At 36.8% G+C, this 23,307-nt stretch overlaps 1 protein-coding gene across 3 annotated transcripts in view; it reads left to right on the forward strand.

Moving 5' to 3' along the window:
- The first annotated feature begins 1,353 nt into the window (after positions 1-1,353).
- LOC106783822 overlaps positions 1,354-23,307 on the forward strand; it is a 221,227-nt gene continuing 199,273 nt past the window's right edge. The window contains exons 1-2 of one of the 3 annotated variants that reach the window (XM_014742718.1): positions 1,354-1,870; positions 2,470-3,016. The gene's annotated coding sequence lies outside the window, so the exon portion shown is untranslated. The remainder of the gene's footprint in view (positions 1,871-2,469; positions 3,017-23,307) is intronic. The other 2 variants (XM_014742716.1, XM_014742720.1) reach the window with 2 other exon arrangements.

Consider the following 23,307-nt stretch of genomic DNA (forward strand, 5'->3'; position numbering starts at 1 on the left):
TTACACTCGAGCTCCATTATTTCATGCAGTTAAATATTTATCGTTTTCCGCGTTGTAAATCAGTTAGTTACGATATATACAATTCGGTCCTTCCTCCGCGAACCGTTTGAGTATCCTCCTACGTCGAAATAAATCGAGTAATCGACAGTCATCCCGAACGCTTGAACAGGGAACGATATCGTGTTACCCATTACGAATGTGTGCATTACAAATTACATATATTATGCCACGTATCTATATATATATATACATAATGCATCGTACAATTAATTACAAGTTAAAACTCTAAACGTGAGAACGGATTTCGACAGCGAAATGCTGATACTTGGAAATCCGCGCGGCACTGTATAAATTACAAATAACGTTGAAAATCGATCGGCACGTATTTAAAGTATAGCTTTGCACGAGCTTTGCGATACATCAAATCGCTCGTGGTTTTTAAAACCTGACACGTTTACCTGTTACTACGATGAAACGCGAGCTCGTTGTTAGAATATCTTCGTTGTTCCATTCGTGCAGGGGTATTTTGTACAGAATCAGACGCACACCGTCGAGTCTGATGAAAATAACGAGTGCATCGATTTTCTTTTAATTTAATTATTTACACGAATTGTTTATAATATTATCCATGTTGTTGAAAAAAAAAAACAAAAACATTCGACGATATCAACGCGATTAATGATTTTGAAATTTTAGTAACGTAAGCGAATTCGTAATCGATATAACATTAAAATATTCTCTCGATTTATCTCGATCGAGTACTAGAATATCACCGAAAAAAAAATAAAGAAGACTTTATTGTTAAATAAATTTAGAATAGATTTAGAAGTTTGTGCATTTATGTAAAAGACCAGTGGAAAAAGTAAAAAAAAAAAAGAAAAAAGAGGTGTTGCAGGAAAACGAAATCAACAAAAAGATTGATCCACTGTCAAGAGCGGCGTTCCCGCTAAATTGGCAACACCGCGTAGGGAAAGAGAGAGAGAGTGAGAGAGTGAGAGGGAGGAAGGGAGGGCCTTAAATCCTCGGCCGACTGGCGTTTCGGGGGTGGTTTGGTGATGGCGAGGGGGTGAGAGTGGGGGGGGGGAAGAGGCGATCGGCACGAAAGGTAGCAAGAGAAGCAGATACCAAGTAGATGTCGAGGCGCAGACGACGATGCTAGCGATGGTGGTAGGGGTTGCTGGTGTTCGAGGGAAAATGAAGGAAAGGGTGGCGGAAGGGTGGTGGAAGCGTGTTCGTGGTCGACGGGGTGGGGGGAAGAGATCGTGGCGGCGGCGGCAGCAGCGGTGGCGGCGGCGGCGCGAGAGGGACCAATGGTGGGGGTAGGTAACTCGGATAGCTCCGTGCGTCTTCGGCGCGGTTCGAGCGCTCAGTCCGACCCGGACGTCCGTAGGAGATGTGTCTGTTGCTTTTTACCTGGCTGCACGTATGCACGCAAGGACGCACCGGTGTTGCTCGCGCACGTTGTTGCTATTGTCTTATCGCATAAAATAACAATCCTTGTTGTTAGAATAATCCTACATAATCATCTCGTTGTTCTCGTTATCCTTCTTTATTAATAAACGTGGACACGCAGAAGAAAAGGGACAAAAGTTGTCATCCCTTAGCGGGACGTTACAACCGACTCGCGTTCCTCTCTCTCTTTCTCTCTCTCTTTCTCTCTCTCTCTCTCTCTCTCTCTTTCGAAGGATATAATAATAATAATTAAAATAATAATCGTAATATATATATACATAATATTACTTCCTATATAAAGGACTTCAATTTGTACGAGGGAAGAAGAGAGAGAGAAAATAAAACTTTATATTCGGAGTGTGATAGGATAGAACGGACGAGAGAGAAAAGGTGCATCGAGGGACGAACAGGGTTTAAGGTGTGCGTGTGTGCGAATGCTTGTGTGTGTCTGTGCGTACGTACGTGCGTGCGTGCGTGCGTGTGTGAGATAGAAAGAGAAAGACGAAGAGAAAAGATCGTTGCCGTGAAGGGGAGGGAAAACGAAGAAAAAGCTTTCTCTCTCTCTCTCTTTCCCTTAGTCGCTCGTTCTCTCTCTCTTTCTCTCTCTCTCTTTCTCTCTCTTTCTCTCTTTCTGTTGCTCTCGCTCTCGTTTTCGCTCTCGTTCTCGCTCTCTTGGCTGCCTCTGCCGGCTTTCCACGACCACGAATCGATACCACGCGACTGTCGCCTCGCTCGTTTCCCCGCGTATATTATACATCCATCTCTTTTTACACCCTCCTTCTCTCCTTATCTGTTTTTCCCCCTTTCCACAATTTACTTTACCCTTTTCTTCTTTTCCTCTATTTCCTTTCTTATTCTTCTTCTTATTTTGCATCTTTCAAAAACCATTCTTCATTCTTTCAAACAAACCGAACGACGAATCCCAACCCCCTTTCAAAACTAATCGCGAATGTAAACTTTTCTTTTTTCTTATTTTGTTTTTTTGTTTTTTTTTTCTAATTCTTTACAATACGATAGATCTTCGACCACGACGACGTGTGTTCATCTTTGTTTTTTTATAATATTTATTATTTTGTTCCCATTATAAAAAAACAGTCATAGTCGGAAGAACAGTTATATTAAATGGAAGAAACGAGTATGACATAATAAAGGGTCGAAGAATTGACCACTACAACAGTGTCGTTCGTCGTACGCCGAAAGAAAAGGAAGAACGATTGACATTGTCGAGAATTTTTTTGTTCGTGCGACGACGGACGGTGACGGCGAAGGTGTAAAGGGGTGAAAGAAAGAAAAAAGAAATAAATATTAAAGATAGAGGAAAAGCTCTAAGAAGGAAATAGAGATCTAGAGATTCGTGGTTCCGGTTAGTTTCTACTGTGTGTCACGTGACCGTATTAAGGATATTTACTGTGCTACGTGTTTTTTTACGACGACCGTGCTTGCTTTCTTCTTCCTCCTCGTCGTCGTCGTTCTACTGAAAAGGAACAAGAAGACTGGCTTTATTTCTTCGTTTAAGAGACATCAAGACTACTTCTTTATTGAAATCTGCGTTCTACTCGGAAAAGTAAGTACTTTTCAAGTTTTCCTTCTGTTTGTTCCTTATTTCCTTCTTTTATATTATTGTCAGTGTTTCTTTTGGACCGAATAAAAATATTAGCAATAATGAAAATTAATTTCTTTAATCTCAACATAAGCGAGATCGACTTTTATTTCAAGATTATATTCTCGTTAATGAAAATTATTTATCATTCGTAAACATCATGATAGTTCGAATTCGACGTCTCATTTGTGAAATATATAATAATAGTACTTTTAGGTATCTCTATTATCTTGGCAAAGTACCAATGATCTTGAAAAAAAAGTAAGCGAAATACGTTCATCGCGAATTAGGTTTTCCAAACGACTACGTGTTTTAACCTTTAATTATTTTTTCTACATTTTAGTCTGATTTGTATTGACTACCATCTCTGTGTCGATTATATCGTAACTGTGTATTATTACTTATCTTTGGTTAGAAAATTTTTAATGTAAAAATAATATTTAAAAAAAAAAAACACACACACACAATCTAAAAAAGAAAAAAAAGGTTAATCGGCAGATTTTCTTACTTTTATCGCGAAAGCTTTCAGAAACTTTACGACTACTTCGAGAGCACCGACGAACATTAGATTTGATTTTCTTTGCGTTCTTCCGGAACTCTGTACTATCGTAAAAGTAAAAATATCGAGACATAAAAGGGTCGGGGAGAGTATCGAGAATAAAAAGCGGTACCTTCGGAATTCGATTCTCAGAAATGAACGTATGTACGAATGTATTGCGACGCGATAAGGAAATACGAAGGAAGGAATAGAAAGACCATTTCCGTCTTGTCGAAGTACGATACCTTCGTTGTTGGTTATATCGACAGTCGAAGCATATAACTACACTCTCCTTATTTTTATAACGTCCGGAAAGAGCAACAGAAACGTTCCTATTCAAATCATATCAATTGTATAATGTTTGTTCTTAATGGATCCTTCATTAACTACACCGTATATGTAATCATAAAAATCTCACTTTTTCTTTTTATAGAAATTATTTTACTTAGCGTTTTTTTGTTTCGAAAATATGACTTCAAATACGATATATCGCGATAGGAAATAATTATTCTCTTTTTTTTGTAAATGTGTGCATATGAAAAGATAAAATTTGTTTTCAAACGAATGCTTGTGTTTATTAACAAAGATTTCAATGGACAACGTTCCAGATCTTAAAGATCGCGATGAGTGACTTATTAGGAATTATTAGTTCATAAAGAGTGTTAATGCGAAGCATAAACGATACGTTTGTTGTATATCACATGCACATGCATACTTAAGTTGAATAACCGAAGTAAAAAGGAACACATGCGGGCGTCCATAGTCCTCTCGCTATACTTATCTTTTTTTCCTTTACAATTAATTTGACGAAGATTTACTGCCTCATTAAGAAACGACACCTAATTCATGTTGTTGCTGGCCTTTATGTACATATCTCCTTTGTTAATCCAATTGATTTATTCTTTTGAATATCGATACTAGGTAAGATTATACGATTGACAAAGTTTTCAATGTTATTTAAAAGTTCGATAAAGAGAATAGGAAAGAAAGAGTGGAAAGGAAAAAAAGCTTTGAGAATATTTAGTCAGAGGTGAAGCACGGACTACTGTAGATAGATCGGATCAGATTTTCTTCTCGCAAATCTGTTTCGTCGCGAAGGAAATTGGTTTTAGTAGAGAAATATCTTTAAAGGTGTTATCGATTTACGTGATCTAAGGTAAGAAGAAAGATGATTCGAAATATGACACCGATTCTTTTTGCTTTCGGAAAAAAATATGTGATCTTGAACACATTTCAATTTCTAAAAGTATCTTTTTCTATTTCATTAACGAAACTGATACTGCTATCTCTTCTTCCATTCGAAATGTTTTCAATCATTTTGTTTTTTATTATTTAATTATAGTTGTCACTTTAGATGCGATTAGATTTTATTTTTAATATAGACAAATTTGATTTATTGTGTAAGGCTGATCACACACACTCTCACGGGGGAATAATAGGTTTCTTTTTTATTTCCCGAGGATATTTTAGTCGAGTATAAAGATCGAGTTGAACGTCCTAGATAGTAATAGCTAAGATGCTAGTCAATGTTTTATAGTAGTCATTTCTTGTCGGTTCTATTTCTCGCGTTTTATCCAATGACTCTTGGTACGAAGCCACGGCGGGGCCAACGGAGACCGTATTTATTTCTGCGATGTAGGAAACGTCGAAGGGGATTGTACAACTTCGACTTAGATTCTGTCAACTTTGTTCAGAACTACGCATCTAGATATAGAAAGTTCTCTTGCGTTTTGTGCTGCTCTCAGGATGTACTTTAACTCGTCTTATAGTGCGAGAGGACAATATTGACTTGGCCGTTCTTCTCTTCTCTTCTCTTCTCTTCTCTTCCCTTATCTTCTCTTCTTGCTAACTTTATTTCAAGGACTTTTGTTATCGATAATTCCAAGTTTACCTGTTGTAATAAATTTTCATTTAAAAAAACAAAGTTGTATCCGCAAAAAATCAAAATTTCATTTTATTAAGAATGGAATTGGATAAAATCCTATCTGTAGGACAACCGTGTAATTCGTATTATTAATTCATCAAGTTAAATAACACGTAAGATACTCTTCGTTTAGATTTAATCAACTACGTGTAAATGAAGAGAACATGGACGTTGATCATAGAAATTAATTATGCTGAGAGATAATTACGCTCCTTTCTTATCTGGATCGACCTTTCTCAGCATAAAGATCATTTTTCAGGTAATAAAAGAGAAAGGAAGATATATATCTTGGAATTTCAACGAACCGAGGACTTCTTTCGAGCTTCTTAATATCTGTCACTTACATACACACCTATAGCTAATAAAAAAAAGATAGAGTAGATTGAAAAAAGATTGAAAAATAATCTTACCGTGTTCGCGCGAGCTTATTTAAATAACAAATAAAGTGCTTTCTCTCTTTAAAGAAATTCAGACACGTGGTATTCGAATTTGGTAGGCACAGGTACATTGGGATAAGGGTTGGAATCGTCGTCGAGTCGACTGGGGGGGGGGAGATGAAAAGAGAAGTTAAAGGAAGAAGATGGTAGAGTGGAAGAATGGAAGGGGTGGGCGGGGTAGAGCTTTCAAACGAGGCATAAAATCGGAGATGAATCCGTCCTCGCGAAACGAGTTGCTCCCGTCGAGTAAAGAGAAAGAGAAAGAGAAAGAGAAAGAGAAGGAGAAGAAGATGGAAAATGCTTTGGCGAGAGGGACGAAGACGGATGGCTGAGCGAATAGACGGTGCGGAATGAGGGGAATGGGAGAAAGAAGGGTAGAAACGTTTCATGGAGTGAGTGGGTGGGCCATCATCCATGGTGTGTACTATCATTCATGAGATGCATTAATCAATGTAAAAGAATCGTCCTCGGTTCTACTCTTTTGTCGTTAGTAAAATCTGTACACACGTATATAATACATATGTATGTTTCATGTATATGTATATATGTGAGTCGAGCAAGCAGACGCGTTTACACGAAACTCTTTCTATCTCTCTCTCTCTCTCTCTCTCTCGCTCTTCATTCGAGTGCCGCCCACTGCGAAACGAGCCGCGGGACAGCGATAACAATGGGGCTGTTTTTACGAACGTTGTTTCTCTCTTTCTCTCTCTCTCTCCCTTTTTCTTTCTACGGAGCTATCATCTCTTTCTATCTTTTTTTTTTTGCCCCCTCTTTCTCTACACCATCCACACCCTTCGTTCTCGACGCACGAATTAATAACCATTCCAAACGGCTTCGCCGGCGCTTCGGAATTAAAATATCTTTGCTGTGAGTGGCTCACCCGACAAATCCGCATAGGGAACGTGTATGAGAGAATATGTGAGATAGATAGATATATATATATATATATATATATATATATATAGAGAGAGAGAGAGAGAGGTGAAAGGGACATTTTGGGGGAAGAACGGGATTGCCCGCGAGAATTAATCACTCGTCCAATTCTCCGCGAAATCACAGCGTGTAATCACCGTTGCTAGATTTGTTATTAGCGAACGACGTGCCTTAAGCGTTATCAAAAGTATACATTTCCAAATGTTTTATACAACTATATAATCTATATGTATGTTTGCTTTCCAAAAGAAATATCTTTGATTTGATTAAATTCAAAAAAAAAAGAAAAAAAAAAGAAAGATTCACAATCGATCAGTAATATTTATATTTCATTGAATTGACCAAACTACTCAAAATTACAGATAGGTAAAGAGAAAAGTCGATAAAAAAATACTTTTTATTCTTTAAAGATCGTCGTCTTAGGAGAGTGCGCGTTTGAAATTACAAATGGTGAAGTCTTGGGATCTTGGTAGAAGTTTTGAAAGTAGAAGGCGACAAGCGTGAAGAGAAAACTAAGAAGCGGGCTCGATTCCAAGAAAGAATCGCGTGATATTACCTGACCGTGTGTGCGAACACGAGAGAGAAGGAATAGTAGGTGGTGGGTGGTAGTGGAGACAAGATGAAGTAGCAGAGGGCGATGGAAGGAAGGAAGGAAGGAAGGAAGGAAGGAACAGAGGGTGGGAAAAGATATAGAGGAATGAAAAGAAGAATAAATCGTCGAAGAGACGAAGTGGGGGAAGAGAGAGAGGGAAAGAGGGTGAGGGAGAGGGAGAAAGATAAGACCTCGTTATGAATTCCGGTAGCGTAACAGGCAGGACATCCTCATTGGCCGAAGTGTCCTGCAAGATACGAAATAATGTCGACGCGTATCCCGAAACGCGAGGATAACTTATCCCGTCCACGCTTCGTAGAATTTCTTCGTGTTATCTGCCTCTCGAAGCTCTCCTCCTCCTATCACTACTTCCGCGAACTCGCGTCGCAGCTTCCAATTTCTGAAACGTTTCTATCCAACTGTTTTCCTCTCTTTCTATCTTATTTCCATCTTTTTACTCCCACAAAACCATTAAATCTGTCAGTTACTTTTCCCCCCTCTCGAATGTCACTCGTTACGTTCGAACAATTCACGAAAAGATTCTAATCTTATGATTAGTTTTTTTTCTAGTCAATTCAACGTGTTAATTTGCGTTACGTTAATTTCTAATTTTTTTTTATTTGATTTGATTTTTAACTATTTTTCTTTACCGTTACTTTTTTGTTTAATGACGATCGTTCATTTATTTTTGAATTAAAAAAACAGTGCACATTTAATTTCTTCACGGTTGATTTTTGAATTTTGATCGTTAACGTATTGTACGTGCTCGTCAGAGAGAAACTTCAGAGAAATGAATTTTGTAGCTATTCGAATGGGGAGACCTCTCTTTCTCTCTTTCTCTCTCTCTCTTTCACTTTTTCAAGAGCGCAACAAACTACATTGTAAAGGAATAAAGAGGGTCGAATAAACGTTTTACGGTCCAGCGTGACGCCCTTTTCAGAATCGGCGCCCTCGAGCCACGCGCCAACTTTCCTCAGACCCTTCTCGTCCTTCCTTTCAACGTGAATCGGCCATTAGGCTTATTTTTTTAATCTCTCGTTGGACACAATGTAGCTGAGGCCCTTTTATCGGTACTTACACTTGTTTAAAATCCTTGCCTCTTTATTCTTTCGACCCTATTCAACATTATCTTATCTTTCTCTTGTCAATTCCAATGGTATTATCAATTCTTAATTAACAAGCTATGTCTAACGCTAACGTTAAACTCGATGCAAACGTGTCGATACAATGGCCCCAGTTCATTATTATAATTATAATAATAATAATAATTATTATTATTATAATAATCATCATTATCGAACATATGAATGTAATCGTTTTTCGATTAACTTTCTAACGTTATAAAATTATACGGATTAAACCATTGTCTCGACTTTAATATTTCGATGGAAAATTCGCTTATTATATCGTGGGTAACGATACGAAATCTCTCTTTCTGAAATTTTAAATAAAACATTAATCGAACGAATAATACGCGAGGATTCGTATATCAACGTTTCGTGTTTTTGGACAAACCAATTAGATGCTTTTATAAAAGGATATATAATTACTGTTGCGCGCGAGAAGATCATTCATATCCGACTTATAGATCGACAATATTAATGGGGGATCTAATTGAAATAAAATATTTGTTACAGTTTATGGAAAAATAATCTTTTTGCAAACATTCGTGGGACGAAGTTTCTTTAGAAATTTCTAAAGGTATTTTATATTTTTGACTACAGGATGTAAAGAGAGAGAATGAGAGAGAGAGAGAGAGAGAGAGAGAGAGAGAGAGAGAGAGAGAGAGAGAGAGGGTATACAAGTTCTGTTGGTTAGAGAGGAATGTGCGCGCGTGCATTCGCGAACCGAGAAGTCGACTCGCGCCGATGAAAAATTCACGTCGGCGATAACTCGAGCGTTGCATTTTTCATAGAGCCGCAAAACTTTCTTATCCGCCTCTCGTACCTCTCCTACCTCTCGTGTCGTTTTCTTTCCACCTCGTCCCCTCCCCCTTACCCCCCTCTTCCCACCCTCCCATGTTCTCTATACGTTCATTCTCTCTTGCCATTCCGAAAACTATGCGCGTCTTTCTGTGCTGCGATAAACGACTTATTCTTCTTCTTTGTCACGATTTTTACATCGATTTTTTTTTCATCTCCAATTGTCTCTCACAAACAATTCTAATCTTCGCACGATATCATCGTACGTTGTCAGAGTTTTAAACAAAAATAGATCAAAAGATAGGAAGACTTTCTCTTTGATTGTAATAATTAAATCTACGTGTGGTAATATTTTATTATCGTTATTAATTGATAAACCGATCTTACGCGTTGCGAATATTTATTCAAGAATTATTTCTCTATTTCAAAGTTGTGCGATTCAAATCTTCGAAGCAAGCTTTTTACACGGATATATCTATTCTGATCGAAGTGTTAAAATTGAAATTTGTTCTTTTTCAAAAGGAACGAGGCGTCCGGTAGGAACATTATTAACGTTTAAAGAAATGGTCTTCTTTCTTTCCTTTTTTTTTTTATATCACCACCACTACCAACACCACCACCATCACCATCACCACTACCATCGCTATTCTGACTTTCGTACGTCTGGCATTATTCTTCCATTATCGAGAATCCCTTGGAGAATACTCATACTTTTTCCTTGGTAAGGGAAATAGAGAGAGAGAGAGAGAGAAAGAGAAAGAAAGAGAAGAAGAAGAAGAAGGACGTCTTCCAACGACACTTTTTCTTCTGATTTCAGATGAAGGAAGAAAAGAATAAAAAGAGAAACATTATTCGCTAGACGAGTTTTGTATTCTATCTTTTTCCTCTTTTCCCCTTTATTTTTTGTTGTTGTTGTCTTTGTTTGACCGATTTGGTTAGCCTTATCGGCGCGTTGTTCGAGAAATGTCGCGACGTGCCGTCGCGATTCTGCGATATCTCGAGCATACTCCGAGTTTAAAGTTGGACGGAAGTTGGACGGTTCAACGGCTCGAACTTGAGACATTTTGTGGTAGTGGTAAGTGCGAGCTTCTGTTCGTTACATTCCCGCGAGTCGTTTCTTCATATTCATGCCGGATCATAATACGAACTTAGTTGTTTTCTTCTTCTTATTCTTCTTCTTCTTTCACAGAATGTTTAGGTAGAAATTAGAGATAACATTTGGTAAAAAAAATATATGGGTTAACTTTATCCATTATTCGTCGATACTTGTTTAGATCGTTAAATTCGCATCGATCATACATTTATCTATCTTTCACTCGTTTATGGTTACTAATCAGAAGTTAGAAACAACGTTATTCTAGGCAATCGCGCGAACGTACTCGATATCTCCGATGTGATACGAAGCGTTATCGAGTTCATAAACGGATCGCCGACGATCCTCCGACAAAATTCAATTATCACTTGTCAGCTGCGTTACACATCCGCGTTGGATGCTGCGGAGAGTATAACACGACCCAGTTTCATCGTTCCAGCTGTCTCTCTCTGCCCGGTTACTATCCTGCCGAACCATTTCGTTCTTTTGCCAAGCATCGTAAAATTTCGTTGGAAAATGGATGATCCCCACGAGTGGGATCCGCTCGTCCTGTTAAAACGTCGACGTTTGTATTAATTATTAGTTACGCGTACGTTTGTCCTCTAATCATTTTTTATCCAAGAAAATTCTTTTTCCCAAATTTTTACACACTTTTACAATAATCGTATAAATGTTTACAAATCAAATAATACGTTTAATTAATTGCTTTTTTTTTTCTTTCTAAAATCCCGTAAAAGAAAAAGAAAAAATTGACGGAAAGAATTACGCATATAACAGAGAGAGAGATTTCGTGATTCAACAATTATTCGTAAGTGAAAATCATGGGGGTATCTGTAGGTACGTAAGGATTTGGCGCGATAATTGAAGGTAGTTATTATAACGGTTATTCTCGTTCGCTTTCTAGGCTCTTACCCTCCTGCTACCCCGTCGACTGCCAGCTGCCCTCGAGAAAGTACTTTGCATAAGTTGGCCAAGCCTTTGCTAGTGGTTTCAGCTTCTCCTCCTTCTAACCAAAGCTGACCGTGAGAATACTCGTTAAGCTTCCCCATTGTACACTACTGAAAAATAATACCGAATTATTCTACGTTCGTAATGTTTGATTTTTCATCGATCAAGATCATTTACATTCGTAGGAATCACTTTAAGACTTTGTAAGGATCGTTAGAGAGTCATTTACATCAAGAATAAGTTTAAAAGTACGAATGAATCGTGGAAATGTAAGTATTATTTATCTTCTAAATAATATGGATCTTACTTAGAAAAATGTGACAAATTTGAGTTATTTTGAAAGAAAGTATTTCGTTGAAAACGTATCACACGTTAGAACCAATTTGAAAACGTTGTTCAAACATTTCGCTGCTTCGAGTTCGATCGAAAAACACTTTTTCAAAAATACTGTTACAAGATGTTCCCATACAGATTCACCCTTTAGATATATTACATTTATCGATGTGTACGCATGCGTGATGTATCTAGACATCGCATGTGTGCATGCGTTGGATAGAGAGAGGACGACACAAATAGACTTGTCGCACAGTTTGCTGCGTTCAAACGATTCGTTCAAGCGAAGCATCGTCGTGATGACAGTTCGACATGTTACATCCGTATATTTCCTCTTTCTCCTCTCTAATTTCGTATCTCTTCGTTCAAGATAAAAAAAAAAAACAAAAAAAAGGTAAAAAAGAAATTTTTTCAAAAAATAAATGAGGAAGGAGGACGCATGAAAAACGTTTATAATACTTTTATCAAACAAAATCTAGTATATCTCTCGTTTATTTGTTTTTTTTTTTAATTTTGTAATTGTAATTAAAGAAGAACGAAAATAAAAAAAGGTTTTTAATATTTGTTCGATAGATAGGGTAAACAATCGAAGAATCCTTTTTTTTTTTTATATATATTACTACACTTTTTTATAAAAGCAAGTTTGAAAAGTGATCGCAACGTTTGCTTTCACAAATCGTTCATAAAATTACGGAGAAAATCTGTTTGCCTGGTGCTCGATAGAAATTAAATAAATATCGGGAACGATCATGCAAACGAAAAAATATTGATAGGTTATCGTCGAGACTTTAAACGACGGCGATTGGATATCGACGGACTTTCGATGTGTATTTTAATTAGCGGTATTTGTTCGCTGATACGTAAGCCCGGTCGTTCGGCTAGTAAAATAATCGTGCAATAGAGCTTTGCAGCTTTATAATCACGGGAAGTCAATTTCATTAGTTGAATTTAGTATTATGTGAAGTTTTTATTCTCGAGTTTATTCGCGATTACATTTGATAAAGCTGGAAGAAAGAAAGAAAGAAAGAAAGATTTATACGTTTTGGTTCGTTTGCACTAAACCCACGTTAACATTTTATTTTATTCACCGTAATAACTTTTCTACAAACTTTCTATAGAGTCGTATAATTAATAACATCTCTTTGTATCAGTATTTTGTGAAAAACATGACTAAATTAAGTTAAAATGATTTGACGATTTATTGAGAAACGATGACAAATATTCTATTATTTATTTTCTTTATAGAGACTTTTTATAGTAAAAAACTTTGAAAGCACATTGAATTTTAGGTATATGTATGTTATAATACTTACAAAGGAAGAAAGTTTTAGGTCTCGTAGGAATTTGTCTAAAAGGTGGGAGAAGTTGAGATGTCTCGGCTTACGAAGAATATTATAGCTGGTATATATTATGAAGTCTGATCGAATAAGAAGATATATATCTTTCTCCCTCCCCCTCGTGTTCGTCTTCAATCTTCTTTCTCGAGTCGCACACCTTGGCTAGATAGAGTCACGATTATCGTTTCGGTTTTTCTCTGCACAGGCAAACGTAACAAAGATCTTCGAGCATCCGTTACAAAATCTAACGAGCCGATAGCTTTGCTCCCCTTCTGTGCCTACGAAACTTCCCTTTCAGCTGCACCCTGCTGTGTCAGATATTTAACAAATTTTTCTTTTTTTTTTTCGACGACCCCAAATGTCGAAAAATTATATACTGGGTGAGTTATATATAACATCGTTACTTAAGTTCGGAGAAACATTTATTTGTCGAAAACAAAACAACAACAAAAATAACTTATGAATAGTTTCTTTTACATTTTGTATCATTTCTTTTTTTATCAAGGGATGAATATATATATATATATATATATATATATTTTTTTTTTAAATTATCCTTTCGTCAAAAAAAAGCCGTCTTTATTTTTAACGACACAACTCGACATATTCTGGCTATTCTGATAATTAATTTTGCCTTAACTTGTTGAAATATTGAATGATTTCAAAGTTTTGACCGACGGGGTACATTTCATGTATAAAATATTGTCTAATACGGTCGTTGAAGATAAAAAAAAAAAAAAGATAACTTGGATGATATTATTTGATAAAGTAACGAACTATATTCTCGTATATAAGGAAAGATTCCAAGCACGTTTCAATAATTTCAAAAAGAGGATAATGTTGAGAGGAGACTTCGCTTGATCCTTTCTTTCTCTTTATCACGGATTTCGCTAGAAAATGAAAATAAAGGAAATTAATCCATAAAAGCGGCGCTATCAGGCGCAGAGAAATGAGTTCCTACTCGCGTATACTCTAGAAGAAGAGTTCTCGAACGACCATTATGTAACTCAACCAGGTGAAATATTCTCCGCTCGTGAAAAGCTGTAATGAGATACAGCTGCTTATACGAAAGTATGAACTTCTTCTCTCACTCTTTTGATATATGTATATATATATCCAGATATATAATATATACTTACATATATATATATAAAAAGAGGAGCGAACGAGAGATACGGTACACCTATTTTTCGTAATAGTTTTAAACTCTTCGTCGCGAGAGAAGCAGTTTTAATTATGTTTTAATTAAAAAAGAGATCGTTATGGAAATCGAGGTCGAAAATCGATCACCTGACCTGTTTATTTGTCAAATGCAATGCCCTTTGCATTTCTTTCTCTTTCTTTCCTCTTATTTCTGTGTGTCAATTTAACGTGATTTAACGTAAATTCCATTAATTTGTATTTTCAATTCGATCAATAAACGATTCAAGTTTAGTGTAAAAATATGTTTTTCCATTTTTTTTTTTTTTGTAATTTATCTTCCTAGAAATATAGATAATGAGTATATAGGATTTGTTAATAATGAAGTTTAAAATATGAAATCGGTATTTCCAGATGCTCCATTATTGCTTTTTAGTGTACTTTCTCTGTTAATAATAGACCGGGGACTCTCTCTTAGAAGACTTGGGATACCCTACGAGTATACGTATACACTCGAGTAGAGAATTATTAATTAGAAGAATACAGTAGGTTCGTGCTATCGTTTTATGAAAATTTCAACCGAGCGCGAACACGATCCTCATTCGTGCATTATTGATAATCGTCGACGACTAGCATAAAGAATTATTAATCAGAAATATTTATTAAAAGAATAATTCCCCTCGTCGTTTCTACTAAAAATTTGTATTCGCTTGACATAATATAGTTCCGTTAGAAAGTTCTCGAACGATTCATAAAATCAGAGATGCTTTTATTTTCATATATTCTTCGTCCTTTTGTTTTTTTTTTTTTTTTTAATTTATTAGAATGAAACAACGTAGCGAAATTGCATATATATTACATTTTCAACAGATTTTACATTTATATTATATATATATAATACGTAGTATTTGAAAGAATGTGTAAAATTTTATATTATGAAAAGCACTGAAGATAAGCTTATGAATTTTTCTCAGCGAAAAGATTATTATTTTTAATGGAACAAAGCAATACACCGGAAATCCTGAATAGATCTCGAGAAATTAACGGGACTAATTAATAAAATCTAAGTGCATTATATATATATATATATGTATCTCTTGTGAAGCTTATCTTAATGACGATACTAGAGAATTTTTTAGCGAAAGTGTAGGAGCACGGTATGAATATAATAACGATGTTAATGATGTCGACGGTAATAGTAATAATATATAATGAAGATATAATAATTTCTTTTAAAAGTCCGACTCATTCGGAAGAGAACGAACAACGAATTGTACGGAGCATTCATCGAAACGAATATCGATCGAATGCCGTAAAGGTGTTTAATTATTACCCAGAGGATAACAATATCGACTCATGATGATCGGCCACTGGAAACATAGTATTCGTTAATGTAACAATATTCACATCGGACGGGTTGTATCATTAATTGCGAAGAGGAGGTACTATCGGAAAATATGCATTATTATGTTTAACACGGCCACGAGAGAAACGGCTTATCTATATGTTAATGCAATGGCTTGCATCTCGGGTCCACTTGATAAACGTGTTTTGTAATATATAGCTGCATAAATATAGGTGTACGTAGATTAATATTTTATATATATATATACAGTATAAATTTTTTTCCGAAAACCTTGTACCCTCAACTGCTGTTGGAAAATCTTACATTCTTCCAAAGTGTGTTGTCGAAACGAGTACATCACGCTCGAAAAATTCATGATTTTTTTTTTCCAGACAATTCTCAGGTAATAACGAATAAACTTACGAATATTTTACATTAACCAGGATGAGATAATAAATATAATAATTGTTCGAAGATGAAATTGGTTTTGTATAATGCATGTATGTATAAAATATTGATATTTAATATACATATTGTGAAATATTTTATTTTAATTAATGTCGATTTATAAATAATAATAATTATATATCACGATATATATCTCGTCAATTTGAATTGTGTGTGATCAAACATATTACAAATTTATTCAAAAAGGGAATATAATAAAAGGATAATTTCGATCGTAGATAGAACCTGTAAATTGCTTTCTACGTCTCGAATTTAAGAGAGCGGGAGCTTTGTATTTAACGGAGAATGCGATCTCTGGCACGTCGTTAACCGGTTGATGATATCACGAAAACCGGAATCTTTTGGGCCAACACCTGCCTAAAGAAAAGAAGGAAATAAGAAGAAGAAGAAGAAAAGGAAGAAGAAAAAAAAGAAGAAGAAGGGTCGTGGTATAACTACGATGGTCGGTCCTCGTTCGAGGGAACGCCGAAAAATCTCGATCGCTTATCCGGCTCATTAGGGATGCGGGCTTTACGTAGGGTGTTCACCTAATTTAAATATCCTTCTCCCCTTTCCTCTGGTTGCCCAAGAGGGTCCCAAGAGTTTTCTAATTTAACCGCGTCGTCCTACGATTTTCTTTCTTTCTTTCTCTCTCTTCTGTTCGTTCCACTCATATCTCGGAGCTCGTTAAAGTCCATTAAGTGGAAGAGAAAGATCGACGAAAGGAAGAAGAAAAAAAGGTGGGGTAAAGAAAGGGAAGAGGAAAGACGGCGTGCACAAGCCACCACCGCAGCAGGTGCCATTTCACTCTCTTTCTCTCTCTCTCTCTCTCTTTTTATCCTCCTTTTTCTCATTCCTGTTTAGTTTTCCTGTGCTACCTTCTTTTCCTTTTCTTTTTCCTTTTCTTTTCCTCTTCTTTAGGTAACACCACCGCGTGCCCGAGATTTCTACGAGAGGTCACGTAGACGTTTTCTTGCGACCTCCCGCGATTTTTCCACTTCGAATCTTCGTTACGCGAATTTTAACTACCCGAGAGTACAAGCTTCTTTTTCGACAAGGAGAGAAATTGTTCTTTCACCGTAATGATTAGTTTTTATTTAAAGTGTATACTTTTGAAAGAAAATTCGAAAGCGTAGTAATAGCGTTAAATAGTTTTGAATGATCCATCATATCCGGAGAGCTTCGAACGAGATCTCGTTTGGATTGTCTGGTCGTCATAGTCGTCATCGTCGATCATAATCCATTGTTAATAAAAGTACCGTACGTAGTTGGTTAACACCAATGTAATTCATTTCTAGCGAGTTTCGACGATTTTCGCGAAGGGCTTGCACTTTATGCGCCAGGATTTCGACTATACGATTACGTATAGTCGTCGGTGTGTAACTTGGTCGAGTGTGTGCGCGCGCATTCTTGTTGTGTTGCTCGCACAATGGCTGGGTGGTTTGGTGGGTGCCTGGCGAGAATGTATATAAAATAGCGTGTAGAAGGCGCGGAAACGCGGGCAAGAGGAAGGAAGCAGATTCCATTTGCGGCTAAATGACTGATGCACGAGCGTGTTGTTCGCGTCACGTTATGACTCTGGACGTGCGATGATATATCGCCGTAACCAGCGCGCACGACCAACGAAACTCCTGAAAGGATGAGAGGGAGAATACGCGAACGAACGTGTATACCTACGTAGGTGGATGCATCTGCACGTCGATGATGCGCGCGACTGTTCTACGTTAACGCGCATAACCAACCACGAAGGCATGATCGCTGACCTAAAGGGGATGGATTTTTCTACCCCTTATGGAATTTTAATCTATCAAAGAGAGATGTTGCAAATCACTCCAAATGACATCTTGAAAAATTCTCATTGATGGCTAATTCGTTCGCGTTTGCTAATTGCGCGCGCACGAATTCGTCGCCGATTCTTGGATCAAAGCAACCTCAAAGGTTTGTCTTTCGGTTAGGGCTGCTGTTCGCGGTTCATCTCGTCGAAGTCACTTTCTATCTTCGTCTCCCTTAAAGGCGTGCTTGAGCACCTCCACCACCTCCGTAGCCCCTCAACCCTGACCGGGCCGGTATTGTGGTCGCGCGTATGTACTTCCAAGAGGCGCACGATTTGAATATCGGCCTTGGTGGTGGTGCATCACCGCTAGATTACTCCATTATACCTCCATCGACAATGGAAACCGCTTACGCGCCCGTAAATGGCTCGTCTGCTGCTAACCATGCTCAGAGTATCGAGCTTTGTTGTTATACTATATCTATGAATTCTTATTATTACTTCTCTTGCTCTGTTTTTTAATTTTTTCTTTTTTTTTTTGAAATTATAATCATCGTTTCTAACACATTTTAGATAGAAAACTCGTAACCACGAGCAATTCCTTAATTAAAATCGAAGTCTCCGTGCACCACGTTATCGTTTGAAATAAAGGTGAATTGAAAAAATTCTTCGGCAGCCCGGAAGGAAGAAAGCTTTTCCAAGCAAAAGAAACTTGTATGTCAGAGGGGGTGGGAAATGGGGGAAGATGTGGAGGTGGAGCTTTTGCCAAGACGAAGACCTGGAGCAGAGGAACTCGATGTTGGGGCTCCTTCCGAAGGCGGAATTTAATATCACCCCGAGCATTTCGGAATTTCATCGGCAAATTTATTGACTAAATTGCGGCACGTTAATCGGGAAGTATTGCGAGTTTCCACGAGCGAAGGAACAGGAAATTTAAGTGTTATACCTGATTCTAGTTCGTTTTAAGCCAACCATCCCCCTTGCCCCCTTGCCATCTCCACCACCCCCGTAGCCCCTCCCCTGTTTTCTCTACACCACTTTTCTCTCTCATCTTTTACTTTTCGCCAGCTCATATAATTGAATCCGTTTGAAATTAATTATCGTTAACGGCACGGCGCCCTGTCGTCGTTAACCGATGCGTGGCGTAAAGCTTTCCCGTACAATTCGATCTAAACTCGATTTGCAATAAAAGTAAGTGAGTGAGAGAGAGAAAGAAAGATGTGATTTTGTAGAGAAACGAACGTCGTGGTCGACGTCGTACGTGTTTTCGTTGAAACGTTGTACGACCTTATTCCGTTCAACGACAAACCACAGGAATTGTAAGGGAACAACGGGTAACACTAGTCTTCCTCTTTCCCCCACACTATCTGTTCCTTTTCCTTTTCCTCGTACCTTCTGGATTCGAGCGAGATCGCGCCCAAAGAGACGCCCTTCGGCTTTGAATTTTGCACGCGATTCCGGCCGAGCCTTATCCGTGTTGCAAGTACGCGAGCGATATAATTCCTTGACCACTCTGCATAATGGATGCGATTTCTCGCCAAGCTATTTCGCCCCTCTATGTTTCCTTCGTACCTCACAGGAAACTATAGGGCTCCTACTCTCTTCGTTTCATATACGTTACAAGAGTTTCTCCTAATCATAGATTCCTATCGCATGGCAACAATATTCTACCAAAGTTTCTCTACGTTTCTCTCTATATTTACGTTTCAAATTTACAAAAATCAATAATCACTATTATTTCCTTGTTTTTTTTTTCTGTCATTTCTCTTACAAAAACTATCCTTCATCTTTTTCATTCTTTCTTTCTTTCTTTCTTTCTTTCTTTCTTTCTTTCGTACGAACTTTTTTCTCGCAGTAGAAGAAGATAACTATGTGTTGGGGGTTTTTTTAATCAACTGTTTGTTGTTTTTTTTTTTTTTTTTTCATTTGAACGAGAGAGTTTGAACTAACATCCATGGTAAATCGTGCAAGCAACGTTAATAGTATATAGGCGAAGCTCGTATTTTCGATTTGGCTTCTCTGTGGTATTAGTTTACCGCTCGTGAATTTGGTTTTATTCGGTTGGAAGTTTCTAATACGCGTGTTTCATACGGGCATAAGAGAGAAGAGAGAGAGAGAGAGAGAGAGAGAGAGAGAGAGAGAGAGAGAGAGAGAGAAAGGATCGAAGTGGAAAGCAATCTGACTTCTTTGTTGCCGCTATGAGAGAAGTTTCTCGTTAATTGTAATTACGGTCGATGTAGCGCGCCACTTTCCCGTACCTGCTTTGTCTAATAGAGGTAAATCGTTGTTGTACAGAGTTTGCTAAATTACTCCGGAAATTTGATGGTGATTTGGAAAAAATAAATCTTTAATTATTCTTTTGTTTTTTGTATTCTTTGATAAATTCCTTTGATCAAAATTTCGACGATGCATAATGTTTTATTTGGGTCATTTGGGTTCATAGTCGTCATTTGTTCGTTAATATTTTACAAATGTACGATATATATATATATAAAGAGAGAGTACACTTTTAGAAATAAATAATAACCTAGCTTCGTCGATGAAACTTTAGCTTTCGATATAATTACGGTCACCGCGACAGCTTGTTCACTTCGTCTCCAATTATCTAATGAAAATTACTCGTTGACAAGTCTTAGAACGTCACTAGTCGAGCATTAATTATACACTAATGATACATCTTACAGTTTCTCTTCCTCTATCGTTGTTCATACGACGAGCATGTATTTCGTAGTAGTCGGAGCTAAGTACGATAGCCCTAGTTCGCGAAATGTTAGAAGAGAAGTTTGTTCTCCTCATAATCGCACTAGAGAACGCGTAATTCGAAGACACCACTACCACCCCCTTCTCCCCTCTTTCCCGCTCCTTCTCTAATTCCCTGGATGCACATTGGCATCGATATTTGGCGTGGAATTGCGAATGAAATTCCATTGTTCATTATGTTCGTTCTATAACAACGCGTTTATTATTAATATCATTAATTCGTTGTGAATTTCGTGATAGAAGTAAATGACGATTATAAAAAATATTATATATGAGAGAAAAAAGAAAACAATCCTCATTTAAAATCTCATTCGATCGATCGATCGATCAAATGAAAATAACGTCCATATAGTATTGAACGTAGGATATTTAGTATTCCTTAGTCGTCGACTGTCGTGGCTTATAATATTTCGCGTTGTATTAATATTCCAGAGGGATAGTATCCCCCCCTCCCCCTCCCCCCCGCACTCTTGTATGTTGCCTGCAGAAGAACGACCGGCGGCCGCAGGACACACGGCGGCTGTTACAGCTGCTGCGGATATGTACGAAATACCATCTACAGAAACGTGAATCGATGCCAAGGGTAAACCTTCCTCGGGTAAACCTTCCTCGGGTAAACCTTCCTCGGGTTTGCTCTTACAAATTTTCAACCGTCAGATCCTTTCTAACTTTTCATATACGAACTAAATTCTATCTAACTACAGAGAGAGGGAGAGAGAGAGAGATGATAAGGACAAGATAAATACTTTTCATTAATTAAAGTCCGTTTTTTTTCTATAGGATTTCTTTTTTTTTTTTTTTTTTTTTTTTTAAAAATCATTCTTTACTTGATTTTTTTTTTTTTTTTTTTTTTATCTAATTATCTAATTCTTTCTTTTAATTTCTATCAATCGTATCTACTTCGTTTTATTATACGTTGGTAGGAATAAAAACTAAAACGATGCGTCAAGCGAGTAACCAACGTTATTGAATCGTGCCAGGCATTCCTTATCGTTAATGCACCTTAGGAAAAACTAATTAATATTCCACAACGAATTTACCGGCTCTCGCGGGCTTTATTAATGCAACTCTTCGTCATCGTGACACGCCAGTGTGTCGCCTCGTACTTCCACGTTTTATCTCTGTCTCTTTCTCTCTTTTGTCTTCTTCTTCTTCTTATTCTACTTCTTCTTGTACGTCTTTTTCGTTGTTGTTACTGTAAACTGTATCCATATTTTTCAGCAAACATATTTCCCGAAATGAAGATTCCATTTTCCAATTTAGTGATCATTGTATTCTAACGATAATATCGAATATTTGAGCTTAACGATTTTTGTTAAACTATTAATAATATTGCAGATGATAAAAGTAGAAATATAAGGTGGAGTAGGAAGCGTGCAAGAGATTGAAACTAACGCGTAAAGGTAAACGTTTATTGGTTAACGATTTTGTTATCAGAATGTGCATCGCTTAACAGATCATTTTTCTTTCGTTTTTCTTCTTTTTCATTTTGCTAGCAGATAAACCAACCAACGGAATAACGGTTATTGCGACTGCCATTTCTACCAATCTCGCGGTAAAAGAGGAGAAAAAATCTTTGACATTTCAATAATTCGCTCGCGATAAAACCGTGTCGAGGAACGTTGAGAGAAGGTACCTACCTACCTACCTACCTACCAATCTACCCAGGTATTTCTATTTTTCCAAGTGGAAAGAGATCGCGGTTGCTTCTCGAGAGCTTGACGTAAACGCATTCAACTAAAATCGATATTCTTTCGTGATATTTAACGAAGATTTTTGTCAAGAAGAAAATGTTTATTTCGTTAAATATAATATTTTAATACATTTTACGTTTTGCAATAAACGGAATTCATAGAGATAGAAATAATATAAATGGGAAAAAGGAGGAAGTATATTGAAATTGCAAATTATCGTGAAAAATTAGTTACGCTTAAAATTGGATAGGTTCGATTTTGCGGTACGATATTTAATAACATATTCGAGCAAGAATTAATAATTGGAAATGCGATACCATTTAATCTAATACAAAATAATTGATCAACCGCTAATTAATTTCTAATATCTACGATCGCTTGGGATTCTCGTTTAGATGTTTATTCAGTTCGTTGAGAAAAACGTTGGATTAATTAACGGTAATCGAATAGCGATAAACGTGATTGCGGCTTTGATAATGGTGTTAATTCATAAACACGTTAAATGTGAGCTGTATCTACAGAGAGTATCATTTCTTATTAATCACAACTTATTATAACGTTATAGAGTGAAATTTACTAAAATGTTATCGACGTTTGTAATATACTATCTATCTATCAAATTTCCCTACATACATTATCAATTTTCGTTCTATCAATTGATATTTATCCTGATATAATATAGAATAGTTTATGAACTACATATAATACAATAAATATATATATATATATCTAACTGTTAAACCATTGAATGAATTATTTCTAGCTGAAATAAATTTTAATAAAATCATCGGTGCGCGTGTTTTCGATCAATAGGAGGAAGTATACTAATTGCATTGTACTCCGTAACAGTTTTATCCATGTTATTTCTGAAAGAAAAATATTTGTTAAAAATATTTTTCATTAATGAAAGGTTGTATGCATTGTAGCGTGCTGTTCGACATTGCGTAAAATTAACTCGAGAATTAAGCTCGGCTGGCAAGAAAGAGAGAAGACGGTAGCGAAGTTGAGCTTCTCGTTTTAAAAAAAAAGAAAAAAAGAAAA

The sequence above is a fragment of the Polistes canadensis genome, unplaced genomic scaffold (genome assembly GCF_001313835.1).
Source record: "Polistes canadensis isolate GaletaPanama2010 unplaced genomic scaffold, ASM131383v1 scaffold_26, whole genome shotgun sequence".
Taxonomy (NCBI): domain Eukaryota; kingdom Metazoa; phylum Arthropoda; class Insecta; order Hymenoptera; family Vespidae; genus Polistes; species Polistes canadensis.